Source organism: Mus caroli, unplaced genomic scaffold (genome assembly GCF_978045245.1).
Source record: "Mus caroli unplaced genomic scaffold, Mus_caroli_1 scaffold_19, whole genome shotgun sequence".
NCBI classification, from domain to species: Eukaryota; Metazoa; Chordata; class Mammalia; order Rodentia; family Muridae; genus Mus; species Mus caroli.
In genome coordinates, this window is record NW_028227274.1 from 34,435,001 (window position 1) to 34,458,665 (window position 23,665).

Here is a 23,665-nt window from a genome sequence, read left to right on the forward strand (position 1 = left end):
GAGTTTACGGGATCGGTTTCTCTGTTGATCCAGGTGTTGGATGCTAATGACAATGCTCCTGTGTTTGACAGATCTGTTTACGAAGTTAAGATGTATGAGAATCAAGAGAATCAAACCTTGGTAATATGCCTGAATGCTACTGACTCAGATGAAGGAATAAACAAAGAAGTGGAGTATTCATTTAGCTCTTTAGCCTCGTCGATTATAAGACAGAAATTTCTAATAAACGAAAAGACTGGAGAGATAAAAATAAACGGCGCTATTGACTTTGAGGAGAGTAACAATTATGAAATTCATGTGGATGCTACAGATAAAGGATATCCACCTATGGTTGCTCACTGCACTGTAATCGTGGAAATCTTGGATGAAAATGATAACGCACCGGAGATAGTCCTTACTTCTTTGTCTCTGCCGGTGAAAGAAGATGCTCCTTTGGGCTCTGTAATCGCCCTGATCAGTGTGTCAGACAAAGACTCTGGTGTCAATGGACAGGTGACCTGCTCCTTGACTAATCATGTCCCCTTCAAGCTTGTGTCCACCTTCAAGAATTACTATTCCCTCGTGCTGGACAGTGCTCTGGACCGAGAGACCACAACTGACTATAAGGTGGTGGTGACAGCCCGCGACGGGGGCTCGCCCTCGCTGTGGGCCACGGCCAGTGTGTCCGTGGAGGTGGCTGACGTGAATGACAATGCTCCTGCATTCGCACATCCCGAATACACGGTGTTCGTGAAGGAGAACAACCCGCCTGGTGCGCACATCTTCACAGTATTGGCGGTGGACGCGGATGCGCAGGAGAACGCGCTGGTGTCCTACTCGCTGGTGGAGCGGAGGGTGGGCGAGCGCTTGCTGTCGAGCTATGTGTCCGTGCACGCGGAGAGCGGCAAGGTGTTCGCGCTGCAGCCTCTGGACCATGAGGAGCTGGAGCTGCTGCAGTTCCAGGTGAGCGCGCGGGATGCTGGTGTGCCTGCCCTGGGCAGCAATGTGACTCTGCAGGTGTTTGTGCAGGATGAGAATGACAATCCGCCCACGCTGCTCGGACATCAGTCAGGTGGACCTGCTGGCGAATTTAGCCAGCTTGTTTCGCGGTCAGTGGGTGCGGGACACGTGGTGTCAAAGGTGCGCGCGGTGGATGCTGACTCCGGTTACAACGCGTGGCTGTCTTATGAGCTGCACCCAACTGTGGGCGCTCGCAGCCCTTTCCGTGTCGGTCTCTACACGGGAGAGATCAGCATGACCCGAGCCCTGGATGAATCTGATTTACCGCGCCAGCGCCTATTGGTGTTGGTGAAGGACCACGGCGAACCTATGTTGATCGCCACTGCCACCGTTTTGGTGTCCCTGGTGGAGAACGGCCAGGTGCCAAAAGCTTCTTCCCAGGGGTTGCCCAACTCCTCCCGCAGGGAGGCGTCGCTGATGGATGTCAACGTGTACCTGATCATTGCCATTTGCGCAGTTTCCAGCCTGTTGGTGCTCACACTGCTGCTATACACAGCCCTGCGCTGCTCCGCTGTGCCCATGCAGGCTGGGTGCGGGCTTGGGAAGCCCACTCTGGTGTGCTCAAGCGCTGTGGGGACCTGGTCGTACTCACAACAGAGACAGCAGCGAGTATGCTCAGGAGAGGGTCCGCCCAAAACCGACCTCATGGCTTTTAGTCCCAGTCTTACACCTTGCCCAGTGGCCGAAGTGGGAATGGAAAATCATTCTGTTGGAGGAGACGTGTCCGGGAAGGTGGGCTTTTACTTTTTACTCTCATTTTTTGCTTGATGAAATACATTTTCTGTCTCATTTTATTCTATGACATGTGTGCCCCAGATATATTTTCTTTGTCTGAGTACCACTATGCACAAGTATTTTAAACAATGCTTTGGGATATAGTTTATTCCAGAAATTGGTTTTAAGATGTCCATCTAGGCACTAGTGTGCAAACCTCTGCCTAAAACTTGTAATTTAAATATAAGTATTATGAACCCGTAATCTTTCTCCAATAGAACTGTGTTGAGGGTGCAGTAAGTTTTACTTTCATATGCTGTCTTCATGTTACAAATATTTGTAAGCGCCGTGATTTAATTTTCAAGTTAAAATTTGATTTGATCCAATTGCATTAACAAATGCTGAACTTCTTTTCCTTTTGGTGAGAATGTTTAGCATTTTATTCTGTCCCTCATGTATATCATAGAACAAGACTTTATATTCGGTAACTGCATTTGTTTGTACTGCAGCAAGGTAGGCTGTCAGTTCAGTGGTAACGTTTTTTAATTTGTTGATTTCTTTTTGTATCAGTAGTACTGGTCCTTGTTTCAGTATGAATCACTCACTTTTAGAGGAAGATGTTTTATAGTTGTTGGCATAATTTTATTCAACAACCCTCACAATGGTCTCTTTTATTAGAAAAGCCTAGGCAACTTGTGGTATTCACGTATTAGCTCATTCCCTTTGAGAAAAGTGTTACGATGAGAGTGAAAAGTCTCTGAAATTTATTCTTAAAGACTTCATCTCTCCAGGGTTGGTGATGCACACTCTTAATCCCAGCACTCAGGAGGCTGAGGCAAGAAGATCTCTGCTCGGTCTACATAGTGAAGTCCAGGACAGACAGAGCAAATAGTAAGCTCCTTTATTAAACAAAAACAAATAAACAAAAACAGCAACCATCTTTCTTCATAATGGAAAGATGGCTCAGCAACACTCGCTGTTCTGGCAAAGAGCCCAGGTTTAATCTGATGCTTTGTCCTGGCCCCTGTGGGTGCTAAGCATGCACATGGTGCACCTAATACATGAAGGCAAAATATGCAGACATAAAATAAAATAAATAAATCTTTAAAAATAGAAAACAGCACCACCAACAAACGCTTTACCTTCTTGTGACATAAATTTCAAATGAAGTGTCTTCTACATGCCAGGCTAGCATTTTTTTTTTTATTTCAAGAGGTTAAAAGTGCATGTCTTAGTCTAAATTAGTATTAAAATGGGAAAAGGAAACTCTAATATTCCCTTAGAATATTTTATACCGCTCTGCATGTGTGGTTTAGGTTAATAGTGTCTCTTGTTATCTTAAGTGGAGTGGTGTTGGTTTATATAAAGACAGATACGCAAGCTAGTTAAGTTACATGGTGTGAATGGCTGTTCTTTGTTATCAACTTGGCTACATCTGGAATTACCTAAAATTGGGTAGACTTGTTAGGGATTTTTTTCTTAATTAAATCATTTGAAGTGGGAAGACCCAAGTTTAATCTGTATCCTTTGAGGTGGGAATATACATCTTTAATCTAGGACACTCCTTCTGGTGGTGGCCTTTATAAAGGACAGGGAATAAAGCCTTCTAGTTCTTTGCCTGCTTGCTCTGGCTCTCACTGGCAAGTCTATGCCTTACATGACATTGTAGACTTCTTCAGGATTCTGGCTTACACTGAAGACCAATTGAGACATCCAGCCTTATTGCCTGAAGAAGTACTAGATTCTTGGATCTTCCATTGGTAGAGAGTCACTGTGTATTTACATATACGTTCTATTCTACAAATTCTGTCCCTCCAGAAAACCCTGATGAGACAAAACTACCCTACCAACCATACTTTACTGTAATTTTTCAAATTTATTCCAGAATCACCAAAGCAACTAATCCTTATCTGTCATTTAAATTCTGATTTTTAGCCGTTATTTGTCCTTTCCCATATATTATGAATTTTGTATTTAGTCCATGTTTCACAAATATACCCGAACAAGAGTTGACATAGTTAGGGAAGTTTGACAACAAAAAATTGTAACAAGAATACAAACACAATATTGCCTTCAATTGCTAGCTTTCCATAGCTGGTACAATGTCAAATCTTAAAGATTATTGATGAAAAATGTGCATCAAATTAAAAATGTATTGGCCACTATATTAAATACTTATAAATATATGCCTTAGATTTGAATTTCTATCAAAAATTATTTTTCCCTTAGTTATAGCTCATGGTAATGATAATGTCTCAGTTATGATGTGCACTCAGGCCACCAAATATACTAGTTTAAAGCAATATAATGCAAGTATTGTAATATCAAATTTAAGAGGTATTTTAACTTTCAAAGTGAAGATATTCTGGTTTGATCTGCAAGTTTTTATTTTATTTTATGTTTTTGAGACAGAGCTTCACAATAGCCCAGGGTGGCCTCAAAGTCACAGCAAGCTTCCTGCCCCAGTCTCTCAAGTGCCAGAATTACAAGCATGACCTATGGCTGTAGGCCTTAAAAAGAGAACCTCTGTGTCTCTGTTTCTCCCTGTCTTTTCTGTTTCTTCTTCTTCTTCTTCTTCTTCTTCTTCTTCTTCTTCTTCTTCTTCTTCTTCTTCTTCTTCTTCTTCTTCTTCTTCTTCTTCTTCTCTCTCTCTCTCTCTCTCTCTCCTTGCCCATAATACATATATATGTCTCATCGATATATTTGCTTTTATAATTATTTGATATTCCTAATATCAAACATGTAGACAAACTGAGTTATTGTGCATTTCTCAAGTTGCCGACTATTATTTTTATTCATCATTTTCCTGTTGACTTTTGCAATGTCATCAGTGATTCAATTCAGAAAGATATATGGAGTATACAACCCAAAGAGACACAGCTAATAGCTTAGTTAAAATAAATATATAGCTTTTTTCTTAGGTTCCTTAGAATCTACTCTATGAAACTCAAGTTGTGTCTTTTACTTCTCTCATGCTCTCTTTCCGACTCTCTATGCATCTCCCTACCTATCTCTCCATCTGCCTATCTCTCCATCTGCCTATCTCTCCATCTCTCTCTCTCTCCTCCTCCTTTTGCCTGCTGAATGCAAGAGTCAGGGACACGCATCATCACATCTCGCTTGATGGTATTTGAGATACATTACTAACACATAGATTTATTGTTATAATTGTTAGTTGAATGAAAACCTTGGAACTTCAAGACATTAAAATTGCATTTTATTTTTTATTTAAATTAAGTTTTTAGGTTAGCATTTAAGGTATTGGGCTTTGCCATCCCTTCCTCTTATCCCTTTATCTGGCTGGTGTCCTCTCTGTCCTTGGTTTGTCTCCCTTTCTTTTGTCTTATTACATGTATTACAGTACCTGATTTATTTCCTACCTCTTTTAAGATCTCTTCTTCCTCTCCCATGATACCCTAGCTAGTTTTGCAAATACCCTATATACACGAATTTTAAATCTAAAAATACATTTTATATGTACTTGATCAGTGAAGTAATTTTTCAATCCAAACATAAGAATGGATCATCATTTTAGTATGGAGTTATGCTAAAAGACATTGGGTCATTTCAATCAGAAAATAGGAAATTAATTTTTTCTCCATGATTCTCTTTTTCTGAATTTAGTCATCTCAATAGGCAGAACTTTCTCTTGTTCAACAGTGCAATATATTGCTTTAGGATTTATGTCTTTAGTCATAAAAACAATTACAGGTAATTGGAACTACATATCTTTGGTACAGATTTGTATTCATTAAATCGCTATTTGTAAGAGTGTTCAAGTGAAAACTGAAGTTCACATAGAAAAACGTTAACTTGCATATCATTTATAATAACTTTTTAGTGAGGAATATTTGAGTTTTTTCAATGACATAGTATTATTGGCAAGGTTCAGGTGTCCATTAATTGGTTCTATACAATTTTGAGAATGATTAAAAATTTTATTCTTTATAGTGATACTGATAAACCTCATTGCCATCTATAGGTTTTTAATGTAAAATTTAATATATTTTTGTAGCTCAGATAAAAACAAGATAATAAAGTTGAGAGAATGAGACTTAAAATGAGGTTTATATCTTAGCCTCTTCACATTTATTTTTTAAGAAAATAAGTACAAACAGAGAAATATAACTTGAACTGCTGATATTATTTTTGAATGAAAATTGATTTTTTTTCAAGTAAAGAACTATAATTTACATTGAAGTGGAAATAACATTCATCCTGAGTATATTTAGTGACTCAACAAAAGCTTTAAAATGATGTAGCCTTACAAATGTGCTCTAAATTTCCTACAGTTGTTGTTGAGTGAATTCATTAACATCAAGTAAATAATTATTTGGATAAAATAGTAAATGGCTTATTAGCATTGAATTGAAATTCCATTGTGTTGTAGTGGTAACAGAAAATCTGCATTTTGAACCATTCTCTTTAGGGCTAAATCAAATAATCAGAATAATTTAGTATGTAAAAATATTTAGCAAAACACAATTATAGTCTTAGGAAGAGGTTGGCTATTAGGCATTCAAATATGTTACATTTCTTTAAAATCTCTTTTTTTTTTAATTTTTTTTATTACATATTTTCCTCAATTACATTTCCAATACTATCCCAAAAGTCCCCCATAGCGCCCCCCACTTCCCTAGCTGTATCGCTGCTACAAATGTGTGTTGTCCATATTATTTTACATGATAATATAGTTTGTGTAGCAATGCTCTTAGATGTCTATATAAAAGATGAAACTACTCCATGAACTATAATTCTAAGATAAAACAACCTCTAATTAGTTACTAGTTATTAAAATATGAACTAGTTAGAAGCCTTCAAAGAAAAGCACAAACAAGTCATTCTGGAGCCTGATGAGCGAAGAGAGCAGAGCGCAATTGCACTTACGCTTTGAGCCACAGGGTGCCGTTGTTCTCCAAGAAGAGCGCCAGCAGAAGAAAATCAGATCATCTGCAGACCGGAAAGAAGCTGGTCCCGAGCTTTAAAGACTATAAACAGCACTCACATTGTTAATATTATCTTAGAGCAAGAATATCGCTACTACTACTAAAAAATATTCAAAGAAAATATGTCCTTTGTCGCCATGAAATACTGCCATGAATCCTGGTGCCTGCTGCTCTCACTTTTGCTGTCCACAATCTGGGAGCCTGGGAGTGGCCAGCTCCGATACTCCGTCCCAGAGGAGGCCAAACACGGCACCTTCGTGGGCCGCATCGCGCAGGACCTGGGGCTGGAGCTGACGGAGCTGGTGCCCCGCCTGTTCAGAGTGGCGTCCAAGGACCGCGGGGACCTTCTGGAGGTAAATCTGCAGAATGGCATTTTGTTTGTGAATTCTCGGATCGACCGGGAGGAGCTGTGCGGGCGGAGCGCGGAGTGTAGCATCCACCTGGAGGTGATCGTGGACAGGCCGCTGCAGGTTTTCCACGTGGAGGTGGAGGTGAGGGACATTAATGACAACCCTCCTGTGTTCCCAACGACCCAAAAGAATCTCTTTGTTTCAGAATCGAGAGCTCTAGATTCTCATTTTTCACTAGAGGGCGCCTCGGATGCAGACATCGGAACCAATGCTCTTCTGACTTACAGACTGAGTCCCAGTGAATATTTCTCCCTGGAAGTACCAACCACACATGAGCTGATAAAACCACTCCAACTAGTGTTAAAAAAACCTTTAGATAGAGAGCGAGCTTCAGAGCTTCACTTAGTGGTTAAAGCAACGGATGGGGGCAAACCTGAGCTCACAGGCACCTTGGAGTTACATATTACAGTTCTAGATGCAAATGACAATGCGCCAGCATTCGACAGAGCAATCTATCAGGTGAAGCTGGTAGAAAATGCAAGAAATGGTACCGTGGTCATTAGACTTAATGCCTCAGATTTGGACGAAGGTTCAAATGGTCAAATTCTTTATTCCTTTGCAGCGGATGTTTCCCCTAAGACTGAAGCCACTTTTCATATAGATCCAGTCAGTGGAGAAATTAAAGTTAATGGAAAAATAGATTTTGAAGAAACTAATTTATGGAAGATTCAAACAGAAGCAGTTGACAAAGGTAGTCCTCCAATGTTTGGTCACTGCACAATCTTAATTGAAGTCCTGGACATCAATGATAATGCTCCCAAGATAATAGTAACATCATTATCGCTCCCTGTTCAAGAGGACGCTCCACTCGGGACAGTTATTGCCTTAATCAGTGTGACGGATCCTGACTCTACGGTCAATGGGCAAGTGACCTGCTCTCTGTCTCCTTATGTCCCCTTCAAGCTCGTGTCTACCTTCAAGAATTACTATTCCCTCGTGCTGGACAGTGCTTTGGATCGAGAGACAACAGCTGACTATAAAGTGGTGGTGACAGCCCGGGATGGGGGCTCTCCCGCGCTGTGGGCCACAGCCAGTGTGTCCGTGGAGGTGGCTGACGTGAACGACAATGCTCCTACATTCGGGCAGCCTGAGTACACGGTGTTCGTGAAGGAGAACAACCCGCCTGGAGCGCACATCTTCACGGTATCAGCGATGGATGCCGATGCACAGGAGAACGCGCTGGTGTCCTACTCACTGGTGGAGCGGAGGATGGGTGAGCGCTTGCTGTCGAGCTATGTGTCTGTGCACGCGGAGAGCGGCAAGGTGTTCGCGCTGCAGCCTCTGGACCATGAGGAGCTGGAGCTGCTGCAGTTCCAGGTGACTGCGAAGGATGCTGGTGTGCCTGCCCTGGGCAGCAATGTGACTCTGCAGGTGTTTGTGCTGGATGAGAATGACAATGCGCCCACGCTGCTGCCCCACGGAGCTGTCGGAGCTGTCGGGGCAGTGAGTGAGCTTGTGCCTAGGTCAGTGGGTTCAGGGCATGTAGTGGCGAAGGTGCGGGCAGTAGATGCGGACTCTGGTTACAATGCTTGGTTGTCATATGAGCTCCAGTTCAGAGCTGGCAGTGTGCGCAGTCCCTTCCGTGTGGGACTATACACGGGTGAGGTCAGTATCGCTCGCGCCCTGGATGAAGCAGATGCGCCGCGCCAACGCCTGTTGGTGTTGGTGAAGGACCATGGCGAGCCCGCATTGACTGCCACAGCCACAGTGCTGGTTTCTCTGGTTGAGAGCAACCAGGCACCAAAGGTCTCTTCACGGGTGTTGGCAGGTACAGCAGCCTCGGAATCATCTGTAGTGGATGTCAACGTATATTTGATTATCGCCATCTGTGCGGTGTCCAGTCTGTTGGTGCTCACACTGGTGTTGTACACCGCCCTGCGATGCTCTGCATTGCCCACTGAGGTCACCTGTGGACCCGGGAAACCCATGCTGGTATGTTCCAGCGCGGTGGGAAGCTGGTCTTACTCTCAGCAAAGGAGGCAGAGGGTGTGTTCAGGAGAGGGCCCACCGAAGACAGATCTCATGGCCTTCAGTCCCAGTGTTCCTCCTGGTTTGGGTTCTGGAGATGGAGTCCAGCAAGAGATCTTTGAGAATGTAAGTACAGAAACCCTGAAGTACATTTCATGCCAGGTGATGTTACTGATGTAGTTTGTCAATTTATGATTGTATCTTCGGCGTTAAATTTGTGTTGCTTTTCTTGAGACAGCTCATTCAAAGACTACTTGTCATCTTTGTCACTTCTCACCCTGGTCACCAGGGTTATTACTTAGTACTTCTTTCTTCTTGCTATGTATAACAATAGTACTGGCAGCAGCGCTAGCAAAAAACGAAATAGAATGACTATATGTTTTCTTTCAATTATGCAAGTAGGCCAGGAAGAAGTCAAGGATCATGATAGGAAATACAAGGCATAGGCAGGGCTCAAATATAATTTTCAAAAACTCTGGCAATTCACTGTTGTGGTAGTTCACCTGTTAGAACAGGTGCCCTTTGCTCTTCGTTATGTCTGTGTATCTGGAAGTATTATAGTATTATTTAAATTTTAATTTGAGTTGAATTCTTAATTTATTATAAACAATGAAATGATTGGTTAGGGTTGGAGATGGGCATGCTTGAAGCACTTTATTTTCTATGTAATTTTATACTCAGTAGCATGTTTTGTGAGCTGACAGTTGAAGTGGGCAGAGTTATAGGATTGCCTTTTGAGATGATCTTACTATTCTGTCCTTAGTCTTGTTACATCTTTCTTCCTTCCTCCCTCCCTCCCTCCCTCCCTCCCTCCCTCCCTCCCTCCCTCCCTCCCTCCCTTCTTCCCTCCCTCCCTCCCTCCCTTCTTCCCTCCCTCCCTTCTTCCCTCTCTCCCTCCCTCCCTCCCTCCCTCTCTCACTCTCTTTCTTTCTTCTTTCCTTGTTTGTTTCTTTTGCTTTTGCTGTTTTCGTTTTTTGGAGTCAGGGTTTCTTTGTGCAGCTTTGGCTATCCTAGAAATTGCTCCGTAGACCAGGCTGGCCTCAAACTCAGAGACCTTCTTTCCTCTGTCTCTTGAGCCACCACCTCTTGGCTCCATCACTCCCCCAAAGCAGGTTATTGCTATTTTTGACTGAAAAGCTTGTGTCCGCTGGCCACATGTTTGAGAATAATAGCTGTTTTCGTTTGAATAACCCACAATACAGCAGAGCAGAGTCAACATCCTTGAGTAGATCCTGTACTTTTCCTAACATAGTGTTCGGAAAACGAATTTATAATCTGATTTTGAGAATATTTCCCGAGGTTCCAAGAATGGTTTCAAAATTCATTTTTGTGGTTTCCATTTTCAAGAAAGTATAATACAAGAACTACTCAATAATACTGGCTAAGAGGACATAAAACTTTGCATTTTAATATATTAGTGAGACACACCGGTAGGATTTATATATAGTCAAACTGACTTAGTAACCGTTGAGCATGAAGTCCATGAATTCATCAATTAATTTTTACAAAATCAGTATTAACAATGATTTTGATGAGATTTCTTGAGATTAGTCTGCAGCTGGATGTTGCGCCCATTAAGAGAGAGTATAATATCTTTTCTAGGAATAATTCAGATATAGATACCTGAACTACTTCAGATATAGATAACTGAACTAAATTATGGGATATTGAGTCACACTCTTTACCAACTTTTGACTTGGACCCAGGACCACTTTTATATATTCAAAACTATGTATTATTGGAAACAAACACTTAGGTTAGAATATGATTTTAACTCACATTTGTGATATCATCACCTCTCCTCTCATGGCTAGAGTTTTTCATATTTGTTTTTTACATTGCATCTCAAACCTCATTTCCTGTGACAATGTAGTTGGAGAATCACCATTTCCTTTTGTTCAATATAAATCTGACACACTTCACTTATTGTGTCCAGCTTACTGTTATTTTACATATTGAATTTGAATTGACTACACATGATTGCATTGTTTTACAGGTACATAATAGAATCCACTGTTCTTAGAGGTGACCCATCCTTTTCTTTATTTTTTTAAATCATATTTTCTGACATTTTCATATGTTATTGTAATATCTGTAGGTTGCAGAACCCTCAAAACCATTTAACACTGGGGTAAGAGTATTGCTTGATTTAAAAAGCTGCCTTTGTTGTCTTATCAATGATCATACAAGTAAACTATCATGATATCATTACTGACGATAGAATTTGTGTGAGAAATCATATATGTCAAAGGCAGAGTTCATCTAGATCAACAGGCTTTTCCTTCGTGAATTCTGTTTCAAATGATAAAGCGTGAACACATTTGTTTTCTTCTTCTGCAGTGGACACAAACTCAGTAATTTATTACAAGAAAACAATGTCATGTAAACTAGAATCAAGAATCAGAACTGAAGAAAATAAGGATGATGTTGCTGATAATGGCATGTATATATTAATAAGAGGAGCAGAGATAACTTGGAAAGTTTCACTACAAAGAGATGATGAATGTTTGGTGTGGTTATGTGTTAACTCTGATTTGATCATTGCATGCATCAGTAGATACATGCATTAGAACATAGCTTGCACCTCATAAATTTGTTCAAGAAAATTTATTTATTTTTAAATATAAGAGAATGCAAACCTACATAGCTAAGGGCATAGTGTGCAGAACACTGTTATTGTGGAACTTCAAAGGCTATCAACTGTAGACTCAAACAAAACTCCAAACCACAAACAGCAACAACAAACTAGGTTCAACTGATGGGACAGCCTAAGCAATAAAGGAGACTGTAATTATAACAATTCAAATCTGATAATATTTTATATAATAAATAAGATGTTAGGAAACTGTTTAACTCTAGTTTTTCCAAGTTTACCTAAAGAAACGAGCCTTCTTTTTCAAGTGTTTAGATAAAAGAATAATTTTGTAGATCTAAGTCAAACAAGAATGTAATATGATGCTGTTCAATAAAAAGTACCACCTTCACACATGTGGTGTGTACCACCTTCACACCTTCAGTGTGGCTTAAAATCAGAATGGTCAATAAACGTGTATTTTGGAATTATTTTGGGCAAAGTATATAAAATGTGAAATTCTCCAGTGGTGGATGTACACGAGTACTCACAATTTCAGGCACAAGGTGTCGCTCTTTACTTGGTGGAAAGAGTTCATTCATGAATTGGTTCAAAGAGTCTAGCGCTCCTCATACAAAACCCGACTCCATCATTCTGAGTGCTGCTTATAAAGGGATCCTTTGAAAATTCACGAGAATCAAGCGACATTTCAATCTGAAGAGAAGTATCTGATACAGTCAGCGAAAGGAGACATTTTGGAGGCCGATTTCATATGCAATGTTAAGTTTTCAGAGAAGGGGATCCTGCGCTCTGCCACCGCTGCACTGGCTTCTTCTCCTCGCTGCCTGGGAGGCAGGGAGCGGCCAGCTTCACTACTCAGTCTCCGAGGAGGCCAAACACGGCACCTTCGTGGGCCGCATCGCGCAGGACCTGGGGTTGGAGCTGACGGAGCTGGTGCCCCGCCTGTTCAGGGTAGTGTCCAAAGACCGCGGGGACCTTCTGGAGGTAAATCTGCAGAATGGCATTTTGTTTGTGAATTCTCGGATCGACCGGGAGGAGCTGTGCGGGCGGAGCGTGGAGTGTAGCATCCACCTGGAGGTGATCGTGGACAGGCCGCTGCAGGTTTTCCATGTGGAGGTGGAGGTGAGGGACATTAACGACAACCCGCCAGTGTTTCCTCTTAAAGAACAAAGGCTGCTCATTTATGAATCCAAGCAGCCGGACTCACGTTTTCCGCTAGAGGGAGCATCTGATGCGGACATAGGAGAGAACGCTGTATTGGTCTACAGATTAAGTCAAAACGAGTATTTTTCTTTAGAACCACCAATCAATAGTAAGCAAACTAAAAGACCGTCACTTATATTAAAGAAGGTTCTAGATCGGGAGAAAACTCCGGAACTTAATTTGCTATTAACAGCCACAGATGGGGGAAAACCGGAGCTCACGGGTACAGTTCAGCTTTGGGTTCGTGTCTTAGATGTTAACGACAATGATCCAGTGTTCGATCATTTAGAATACAAGGTAAGAATAATGGAAAATGCTGCTAAAGAAACTCTTGTCATAACGTTGAACGCCACGGATCTAGACGAAGGTGCAAACGGGCAACTGGTATACTCTTTGATGTCCATTAAGCCCACTGGGAGGCATTTATTTACCCTAGATGAAAACAACGGAGAATTGAGGGTCAACGGGACTTTAGATTATGAAGAGAACAAATTGTATGAAATAGAAGTGCTGGCCACGGATAAAGGAACACCCCCAATGGTAGGTCATTGTGTAGTCTTGGTAGAAATCTTAGACACCAATGACAACTCCCCTGAAGTGACATTAACTTCGCTGTCCCTCCCAGTAAGAGAGGATGCCCAGCCAAATACAGTCATTGCTTTAATTAGCGTATCCGACCTTGATTCTGGAATCAATGGCCAAGTGACCTGCTCTCTTACACCCAATGTCCCCTTCAAGATTGTATCCACCTTTAAAAACTATTATTCTCTGGTATTGGATAGCAGTCTGGACCGCGAGAGAGTGTCAACCTATGATTTGGTTGTGATAGCGCGGGACGGGGGCTCGCCTTCACTGTCTGCCACTGTCAGCGTGTCCGTGGAGGTGGCTGACGTGAACGACAATGCTCCAGTGTTCGCGCAGCCCGAATACACGGTGTTCGTGAAGGAGAACAATCCTCCTGGTGCGCACATCTTCACGGTGTCAGCGATGGATGCGGACGCACAGGAGAACGCACTGGTGTCCTACTCGCTGGTGGAGCGGAGGGTGGGCGAGCGCTTGCTGTCCAGCTATGTGTCTGTGCACGCAGAGAGCGGCAAGGTGTTCGCGCTGCAGCCTCTGGACCATGAGGAGCTGGAGCTGCTGCAGTTCCAGGTGAGCGCGCGGGATGCTGGTGTGCCTGCCCTGGGCAGCAATGTGACTCTGCAGGTGTTTGTGCTGGATGAGAACGACAATGCGCCCACACTGCTGCCCCATGGAGCTGTGGGAGCTGGCGGGGCAGTGAGCGAGCTTGTGTCTCGGTCGGTGGGATCGGGCCATGTAGTCACCAAGGTGCGGGCAGTGGATGCGGACTCTGGTTACAATGCTTGGCTGTCATATGAAGTACAGTTGGGAACAGGTGGCGTACGCAGCCCCTTCCGTGTGGGTCTGTACACGGGTGAGATCAGCACGACGCGTGCCCTGGATGAGGTGGACACTCCTCGACAGACTCTGTTGGTGCTGGTGAAGGACCATGGTGAGCCAGCACTGACAGCCACTGCAACTGTATTAGTGTCTATTGTGGAAAACGGCCAAGCTCCAAAGTCCTTTTCACAGGCATCAGGTCGTGCTTCAGTCCCGGAGGCATCGCTGGTGGATGTCAACGTGTATTTGATTATCGCCATCTGCGCAGTGTCCAGTTTGTTGGTACTCACGCTGCTGCTGTATACAGCGCTGCGCTGCTCAGCATTGCCTATGGTCAATGAGGCCACTGGGGGGCCTGGGAAGCCCATGCTGGTGTGCTCCAGCGAGGTGGGGAGCTGGTCCTATTCACAGCAGAGGCGGCAGAGGGTGTGCTCTGGGGAAGTTCTTCCCAAGACCGACCTCATGGCCTTTAGCCCCAGTCTACCTCCCAACCTGGATAGAGATGAAAGGGAAAGACAGGAGTCAGAGTCAAATCACCCTGGACAGGTGAGTTTTCTACAAATCCCACTTTTCAGGTAAATGCCTATAAAATTACTTAGAATTCAGTTTTAAGGGAAACATTTAAAACGAATACATTTTGAGTGCTGTTTCAAGGGACAACGACCGTTAGCAAAATGCCAGATATGCATAGACCCAGCCTTTAAATCAGATAATAGAGTTCTCTAGCTCATAAGTGCCCCATTTGTTTCAAGTTTTGGTTAGGTTATAAAATGATAGAAGTCAACATAGTGGAAATAACCACTGTTTTACTTGAGCTAAGTCACAGCACTTCATTTCTAATACCCAATGAAGTGGACAACCATGGCAGGCTATTTAGATTTGCTTGAGTTGGTCTATTTACAGTCCTTTGCTTTGATATTTTCATATTCTTTGATCAGTTGCTTTAAAAAAATGTTTGTATCAAAGATGGAACCCTTGTTTCCAGCTCTGAATTGATTTACTGCCCTGTACATCACTAAATATCCTCTACTACCATGGTAAAAATCATCTTCAATTTACTTGGAGACAGAAGTTCAGTCTTACATTCTGAAACAAAGTAAAAGAATATTTCTAGTACTGATTCTTGAGAGGAAATATCAGGATTTCCTTTATTGTTAACAGTCATTGTTGGCAGTAAACCAGAGCTAAGAGAATCTACTCAGATTCAAACAACCATCTGAGCAGTAGTGGTGCACGCCTTTAATCTCAGCACTCAGTAGGCAAAGGCAGGCAGATCTCTAAGTTCCAGGACAGCCAAGGCTACACAGAGAAACCCTGTCTCAAACAACTAAAACCAAAACCAAAACCAAAAAAGCTATCCTGGATGTGAAAATGCAGCCAAGTTTGATAAATCCTCTTATAAAGCAGGCTTCCTTGAAAATGTTCAAAACCACACCTCCGTAATTCAACTAAATGCTTCCGATGTAGCTGAAGGACTGAACAGAGAAATATCCTGTGGGTTGAGAGTGAGTCGGCTTACTAGTGAGAACTTTAAGCTTTACAAAAGCTTAACATTTACCAGACACAGGTAAATTTAGAATTGGCGGGAAACTAGATGTTGAAGAGAATAGGGCTTATGAAATTCCAGTCAACGCAATTGATAAAGGAGTTCGTTCTGTGGTAGGTGACACCACGGACAGAGTGAAAGTTCTGGAGGTGAATGGCAATGTCTGTGCTAGAAGATGTTTAGGTGGGAACAGTAATTGCTCTGATCCGTGTGCCCGGTGCCAAGAGCCTCTCAGATACCCATGTCCTTTCAAGCTGCTGTCCACTCTCAAGAATTACTGTTTACTAAGTCTGGACAGTGTTCTGGACCAGGAGACTATGATGTGGGAATGGCAGCATGGGATTTGGGTTTGCCCACCCTCTATTCTAATCCTTCTGTTAACATCTTAACTTGAGATTATCTTAACTGTCAGGTGATAATATCTATGGTGCTATCATTCACATCTTACTAACGAGAAAACCTGACACTGAAGTCACAGAGGTCGTGTGACCTGTTTAAGCCTAGTTTTGGAGGATTCCAACCTCATTGTTGTATATTGATCTTCTGCCCGTATTTGCTGAATTCTCTGCAGTACAACCTACATTTTAAAATTTCCTTCCGCAAAAATATACAGAACTTGTTTTTGGCCAGAGAGCAAAACTTCCTATCCTCCAACCTGATGTTAAAGGCTTTAAATTTTCCTAGATTTTACCTACTCTTTCAGAAACCTTCGTTTTAGGACCAGGAATATATTACATGTTTAATCATTAATATTTGATTATTGTGTGATATCGAAATGTATTGTCTGGGCCGTCTGCGCCATTTAGCAAACTGGAGTTTGGGCAACATCTTCTTCAGGAGTATCTTAAAGGACAGATAACATTTCAAAGGATAAACAGTAAGGTTTCACGGGTGGAAGACAAGTATGAATAAAAGAGTGCTCTTTGCAGAATGTGAACTTGAAAGATCAGTAGTGGGAAGACTATGAAAGCAGGGAAGTACACAGATGATCTTACATAAATACTTAGGTGTCAAGCAAATGGAGATTCTCCCCTTCCCCCAAGACAGGGTTTCTATGTCAAGCCCTGGCTGTCCTGGAGCTAAGTGTTGGAACTAAATGCTTGTGCAACCACACCCTGTGGAACAATGGAGCTTTAAAAGCTGTAATAGAAAAGAATTGAGGGAAACTGGTTAGAGGGACTAGCAAAGAGAAGCATTCAGATGATTGACTCAATATGATTGATAAAGTGTAGACACACACCTTTAACTCTAGAATTATGGAGGTGGAGGCAAGAGGGCCTCTGTGAGGTCAAGTTCAGCCTGGTCTACATATTGAGCTCCAGGACAGACAGGGCTACATAGAGCGACACTGTCTCAAAAATATATAAATGGTAAGAGAAAGACAAAACGAAGTAGAATAAGGTAGGATAGACCAATTATTACATGCAGGTTTATTGATTTATTTAGTGATTTACTTAAAACACTGCTTGTACTGCATATTTGCCAAGCATGGCTTGATTTGCTGCTACTTGGAACAGAATGTCCTGAAGAAATAGCTGAAGCAATGTATCATTGTCCTTAACAATCTGCTGCCGGCCATGTATGTTTCTGTGAGATCTCATTTTCTTGTTTGCCCCACTTTGTGAGTTTAGGTTATGGAGCTTTAAAAGCTGTAATAGAAAAGAATTGAGTTTAGGTTATAAAATGAGAATGCAGACTAGACCCGTGACCAAAGCCTTTCAGGAGCTATACTGGCTTCTGCCACTAGTGATATTTCCTGTTATAGGAGTTGGAGTGCTCATGAAAGAAAGACTTCCACAACAAAAACATAGTGGCATTTATTTTATTTTATTTTTTTTTAAAGTTTGGTGTACTAGAGGGTAAATGACTTGTGTGTGTTTGAGCAGGTAGGGAATGGAAGGGACAATTATGAACCTGTTACTTTTGAATAGTATCATGATTTGAAACATGGATCTAGAACTCAGAGGGGGTTATACACACATTGAGGTATAATTCCTTCCCCAAAATATAAGTCCATGAAAGGACAAAAGTCACCAAGAGACAGGCTGAATAAATGAAAGGCAATATTGAAGAAAATTATTTAGGTAGGCATGCATATTAATTTCTGAGGCTGCTGTAAGAAATGATCACAGATTAAGATGAGATATTAGTTTGTCTCACACTTTTTGAGGCCAGAAGTCCAAAATGAAGACGTGAAACACTTGTAAGAATCAAGGGAATATTTCCCATACAAGAGTAAAACATCTTAGAAATAAGATGAGATGAGATGAAATAAGATGAGCAGAGAGAAAAAAAAATACTTTGCTTCTGTTGGTTTCTGATGGCTGTTGGCATTCGTTGCCAACATCACTTTCAATTTCTGTCTTTATAGTCACATTGCCTTCTCTTCTTCATGTCTTCTCACCTGTGCTTTTGTTTGATAAGGACATATGTAATGACATTTAAGGCTGACTTGGTTTATGCAGAATAAATTATTCTTAATTTAGTTACATTGGTTTAGTGTATAAAGTTATATTCATGAGTCTTAAGATGTGGGTACATCTTTTGAGGTGCCACTATTCAGTCTTCTATGGTAGGCTTAGAAAGATAGAAAATAGGTAATGTCTCTGCTGTGGAGGCTGGGTCCTGGAAAGCTAGCTGCTGGAAAGTAGAAGCCAAGCTGGGATCAGGTGAGATGTATGCAAGATGGAGTCATAGCAGCCTCCCCTTGCCACCCAATCACTTTTATTATATACTGGGGAAAAAAAAGGAGTAGCTAGCTAATCTTAGTAAAGAATATTATGGGGTGGTAGTAAATATGCAGTCTTGTGAGGCTAGGAAACTGTGGGTAGAACCTTGTGCATGGCTTTCCTCTTAGTAAAGGTCAAGCCCTACACAATCATCCTGCTCCAGGAAACATCCTAGTCTTGGGCATGGAATAGGGCATGCCACTCCTTTAGGCTTTTATTTTTCAAATCCTACTTTAATAAGTGTACTTAAATGCTTTAACCTCCCTTCTAGACGACCATACACCAGAGGCAGTGCAAAGGAAAGGTTAATAGGGAAAGGAGGATGTGGACCTGTGGAGAAATAGTTATTTGGTGTGAATCCATTCTGTGTTGTCAGGCTATCATCAGTTCAGTTCACATGAATCAGCAGCAGCAGCTTGACCCACTTGCAAACACCATTCATGAATCAACAAAGGCAGTTTGATCCAGAAGAAACTTCCAGGCTCTGCCAAATGGCCTGAGTCTGTCAAAGTGGCAAGTAGCTGCCAGAACACCACCAGAAATTCTTTGATGCCTTTCTTTCAACATAGTCACGATAAATGATGCCCAGCAAACTGTGGCAAGGCGAACCAATGCCACACAGCTTTGTCCACTGTCTGTTGAGTTATGTTTATACTCCTTCCAAACATCACGTGTTCCCTCAAACATCTATTCTAGCAAAACATCCCATGCCCCTCTTCCATGCTGCTTCCAAAGAAATAGCAAAATGTCCTCCCACATGTCTACTTCAGCAAAAACATGCTCTCATATGACAGTTTCCAGGAAAACATCCCACAACACAACTGGATCTCCAAAGAAACCAGAAATTTCCACTTCAAACTCCCTTAGCTGTGAGACCTGTTAGACATGGCGTTGCTCATGTCAAGGATGCACACGCAGGACTACAGCCATTTTCTACAAGCTAACCAAGGTTGAAAGTCAGAGTGTGAAGATCAAGTAAATGTTAGAAAAGAAGATGAATAATTTTTTATCTGGAAATGAAAGGTGTTTGAGCATCTTAGTTGTGTGGAGAAAAGAAGCAAGCAAAGGAGACATTAGGATAAGACAGGCAGCACTGAAATGAAGATGGAGTTAATAAGGTTAAATGGAGGGAAACATATATTTTTTCCAGAGTATAGGGTCAGCCTAAACTGTGGAGAGATGGCAAAGTAGTTAAGGGCTTGCTACTCTTCTAGAGAATCCATGGTTCTGGCAGCCATTAATAACTCTAGTTCTAGAGAACTCAACACTCTTTTCTGGCCTCCATAGATACAAGACATGCACATGTGCATTCATGAAGACAAAATATACTCATAAAACAATAAACTTGAAAAAAGAGTAGGTAAAAGAAATAAGTGTTGTTATAAGAAAAAAGCCCTCCATTTCATGTTTGGTGATGTATCTTAATGGGAAAACCATGAAGTCACATGATGGGAATAACATTGAGAAATTGAGCAAAGGAAAAAAATATGAAAAATGCCTATAGGTAAGGAGGATACATCCATTTGAATGTCCAATCTGGGTAAAGGGGAATGAAAGTCACTGTGGATAATAAACAACTTTATACTGAAGATCAAAAGGATGAATAAATAGTTAACTGTATTGGAAATGGAAGAGAATGTTTGAGATGATAAACAGATGAGTGATTCTAGGGTGTCTTGAAGTGTATACTGCAAATGGTTGACTTATGTCCAGGGATAGATGGTGCAATATGTGTATATTCTGGTAGACAGGAAACATCAGGAAGAATCAAAGGGCTATTGCCATCATAAGGGTAATGCATGCAGTAGAAACAGAGGAACAGCAAAAGATTGTATGGGCGAGAGAATACAATATTCCACATGGAGTTCAGAAGGGAATAGAGGTGAGAACCCAATGGTCATTGTGTATAGAGTTGTTCACAGACTAGGCAATGTAGAGATTGGATATACAATTTATAATATTGGGGTCATATATAACTTACATTTACTTTAAGATTTATTTGTTCATGTATTTTATGTGTATAAGTGCTTTTTAAGTGTATCTGTGCCTACACACCAGAAGAGGGCATAAGACCCCATCATAGATGGTTGTAAATAAATACTTGGCTGCCAAGAATTGAACTTAGGACCTCTAGAAGGGCAGCGATTGCTCTTAATTCCGTATCTCAAGCCACTACATTTATAATATATAAAATATATCTTTTATTATACTATTTGGCCTGAAACTTTTTGACTGTAGCTATAATAACAGATAACAGTAATATTCTTTTGCGAATGATGTATTAGCATCTATCTCAGACTTGGAAAAAATCAGAGTTAACTTAAACAGTACCAAATGTTTTCCTATTGATTATGAAATTGAGATTAGTAGGGATAAAAGCAAGTTTAAACCACTGGTAGTAGCTTAAATGAGACTAAATAACAGGATGTTATTTCTTAGTATGTTTTCTATAAGTTGAACTGAAAACATAAAATCATTGTTTTATATAGATTGTTGTGTACCCACACAAACATATTACAGGTAGACACATCCTTTAAGATATAAATGTTTTATCCAGTCTTGGAACTTATGAACAGTGTGTATTATTTGAAATCTAGTATATAACTGCCCACCTTTCACTTCATTTGTTTTATGTGATCACTATGTTTCCATTTGGAGTTAGTGGAGTTAGTGGTAGTTAATGGGAGAAGGTCTTGAAAATATTACAGGGCAAGAACATTGCTAACAAAACCTGCATGGCTATGAGAACTAGAGACCTACCACAACGAAGCCAAATGTATAATGTTCTCTAATTAAAAATTTTACACACACACACACACACACACACACACACACACACACACACACAGACATACATACATACACACACACACACAGACATACATACACACACACACACACACAGTGCAAGATACTGTTAGTAACACCTGATGCTGAAAATAAATAATTTACTGTTCCTGGATAACAAATATTTAGTTCACACATACATACTTGCAATGGAAAATTCAGAAAATGCAAGGGAATAAAGGCTTATATCAATGGAAAATATGAAGACTAGCGATCACTACACTTACACATTCATGCCTCATGATGTCGCTCTTCACTGCGAACTTTTTTTCTTTTCAAAGAAAGTCACTTCCTTCAGAGAACTCTCTGTGAATTCTCTAGTACCAGGACATCTTCCAAACAGCGTTTGAGAGGCAGTTTCAGGTAAGGTTTTTTTGTCTACTGTAGCTACCACCGTATCTTTCTGCGTGTGTACCATGCTATTATTCTGGCAAACCGGCCCAGGATCCCGGTGCCTCCTGCTCTCGCTCCTGCTCCTCACAACCTGGGAGGCAGGGAGCGGCCAGCTCCACTACTCCATCCCAGAGGAGGCCAAACACGGCACCTTCGTGGGCCGCATCGCGCAGGACCTGGGGCTGGAGCTGACGGAGCTGGTGCCCCGCTTGTTCAGGGTAGCGTCCAAGGACCGCGGAGACCTTCTGGAGGTAAATCTGCAGAATGGCATTTTGTTTGTGAATTCTCGGATCGACCGGGAGGAGCTGTGCGGGCGGAGCGCGGAGTGTAGCATCCACCTGGAGGTGATCGTGGACAGGCCGCTGCAAGTTTTCCACGTGGAGGTGGAGGTGAGGGACATTAATGACAATCCACCTGTGTTCCCTGAAACCAACAAAAACATCGTGATTGCGGAGTCGAGACCTCCAGAAACTAGATTTCCACTAGATGGCGCATCCGATGCAGATATCGGAGTCAATTCCGCCTTGACCTACCGATTGGATCCCAGTGATTATTTCGCTTTGGACACGCAAAACAATCGTGAGCGAACTTCTTCGTTATCCCTTGTGTTAAAGAAATCATTAGACAGAGAAGAAATTCAGGAGTATAGTTTATTACTAACAGCTAGTGACGGAGGCAAACCGGAACTGACTGGCACAGTTCAGCTGCTGATCACCATCCTTGATGTGAATGACAATGCTCCAGAGTTTGATCGGTTCGTTTACAAAGTCAAAGTGTTAGAGGATGCACTTAATGGAACGTTGGTGATTAACTTAAACGCCACAGATCCTGACGAGGGTATAAATGGAGACATAATCTACTCCTTCAGACGGCCTGTATCCCCTGCGGTGGTGCATACATTTAATATAGATCCCAACAGTGGAGAAGTTAGGACAAAGGGGCTACTGGATTTCGAAGAAATTAAACTATATGAGATACCCGTGGAGGCAGTAGACAAAGGCAATATTCCAATGACAGGCCATTGTACCCTTCTGGTGGAATTACTAGATGTAAATGATAATGCACCAGAGGTCACGATTACTTCCCTGTCACTCCCAGTCAGAGAAGATGCTCAGCCAAGCACTGTCATAGCTCTCGTCAGCGTGTCTGACCGAGACTCTGGTGACAACGGGCAGGTGACTTGCTCTTTGACGCCTCATCTCCCCTTCAAGCTGGTGTCCACTTTTAAGAATTACTATTCGTTAGTGTTGGACAGCGCCCTGGACCGCGAGACCACCGCTGACTATAAGGTAGTGGTGACAGCCCGAGACAGGGGCTCACCCTCGCTGTGGTCTACGGCCAGCGTGTCCGTGGAGGTGGCTGATGTGAACGACAATGCTCCTACATTCGGGCAGCCTGAGTACACAGTGTTCGTGAAGGAGAACAACCCGCCTGGTGCGCACATCTTCACGGTGTCAGCGATGGATGCGGATGCGCAGGAGAATGCGCTGGTGTCCTACTCACTGGTGGAGCGGAGGGTGGGCGAGCGCTTGCTGTCGAGTTATGTGTCTGTGCACGCGGAGAGCGGCAAGGTGTTCGCGCTGCAGCCTCTGGACCATGAGGAGCTGGAGCTGCTACAGTTCCAGGTGAGCGCGCGGGATGCTGGTGTGCCTGCCCTGGGCAGCAATGTGACTCTGCAGGTGTTTGTGCTGGATGAGAATGACAATGCTCCCACTCTATTGCCTCACAGAGCCGTCGGAGCTGTCGGGACAGTGACCGAACTTGTGCCTAGGTCAGCGGGTTCAGGGCAGGTAGTGGCGAAGGTGCGGGCAGTAGATGCGGACTCTGGTTACAATGCGTGGTTGTCTTATGAGCTGCAGTTGGCAGCCGGGGGCATGCGCAGTCCCTTCCGCGTGGGTCTGTACACGGGCGAGATC

The 23,665-nt window shown here is 42.4% G+C and overlaps 1 protein-coding gene and 4 pseudogenes across 1 annotated transcript in view; 1 reads left to right on the forward strand and 4 right to left on the reverse strand.

Annotated features, from left to right (window-relative positions):
* Nucleotides 1-23,665, forward strand: part of LOC147000248 (protocadherin alpha-6-like) — a 154,285-nt gene that overhangs the window by 23,932 nt on the left and 106,688 nt on the right. The gene's annotated exons all lie outside the window — the stretch shown is intronic.
* On the reverse strand, nt 220-1,646 carry LOC147000252 (uncharacterized; annotated as a pseudogene).
* Nucleotides 7,847-8,997, reverse strand: LOC147000253 (uncharacterized; annotated as a pseudogene).
* LOC147000254 (uncharacterized) lies at nt 13,494-14,345 on the reverse strand (annotated as a pseudogene).
* On the reverse strand, nt 22,838-23,620 carry LOC147000255 (uncharacterized; annotated as a pseudogene).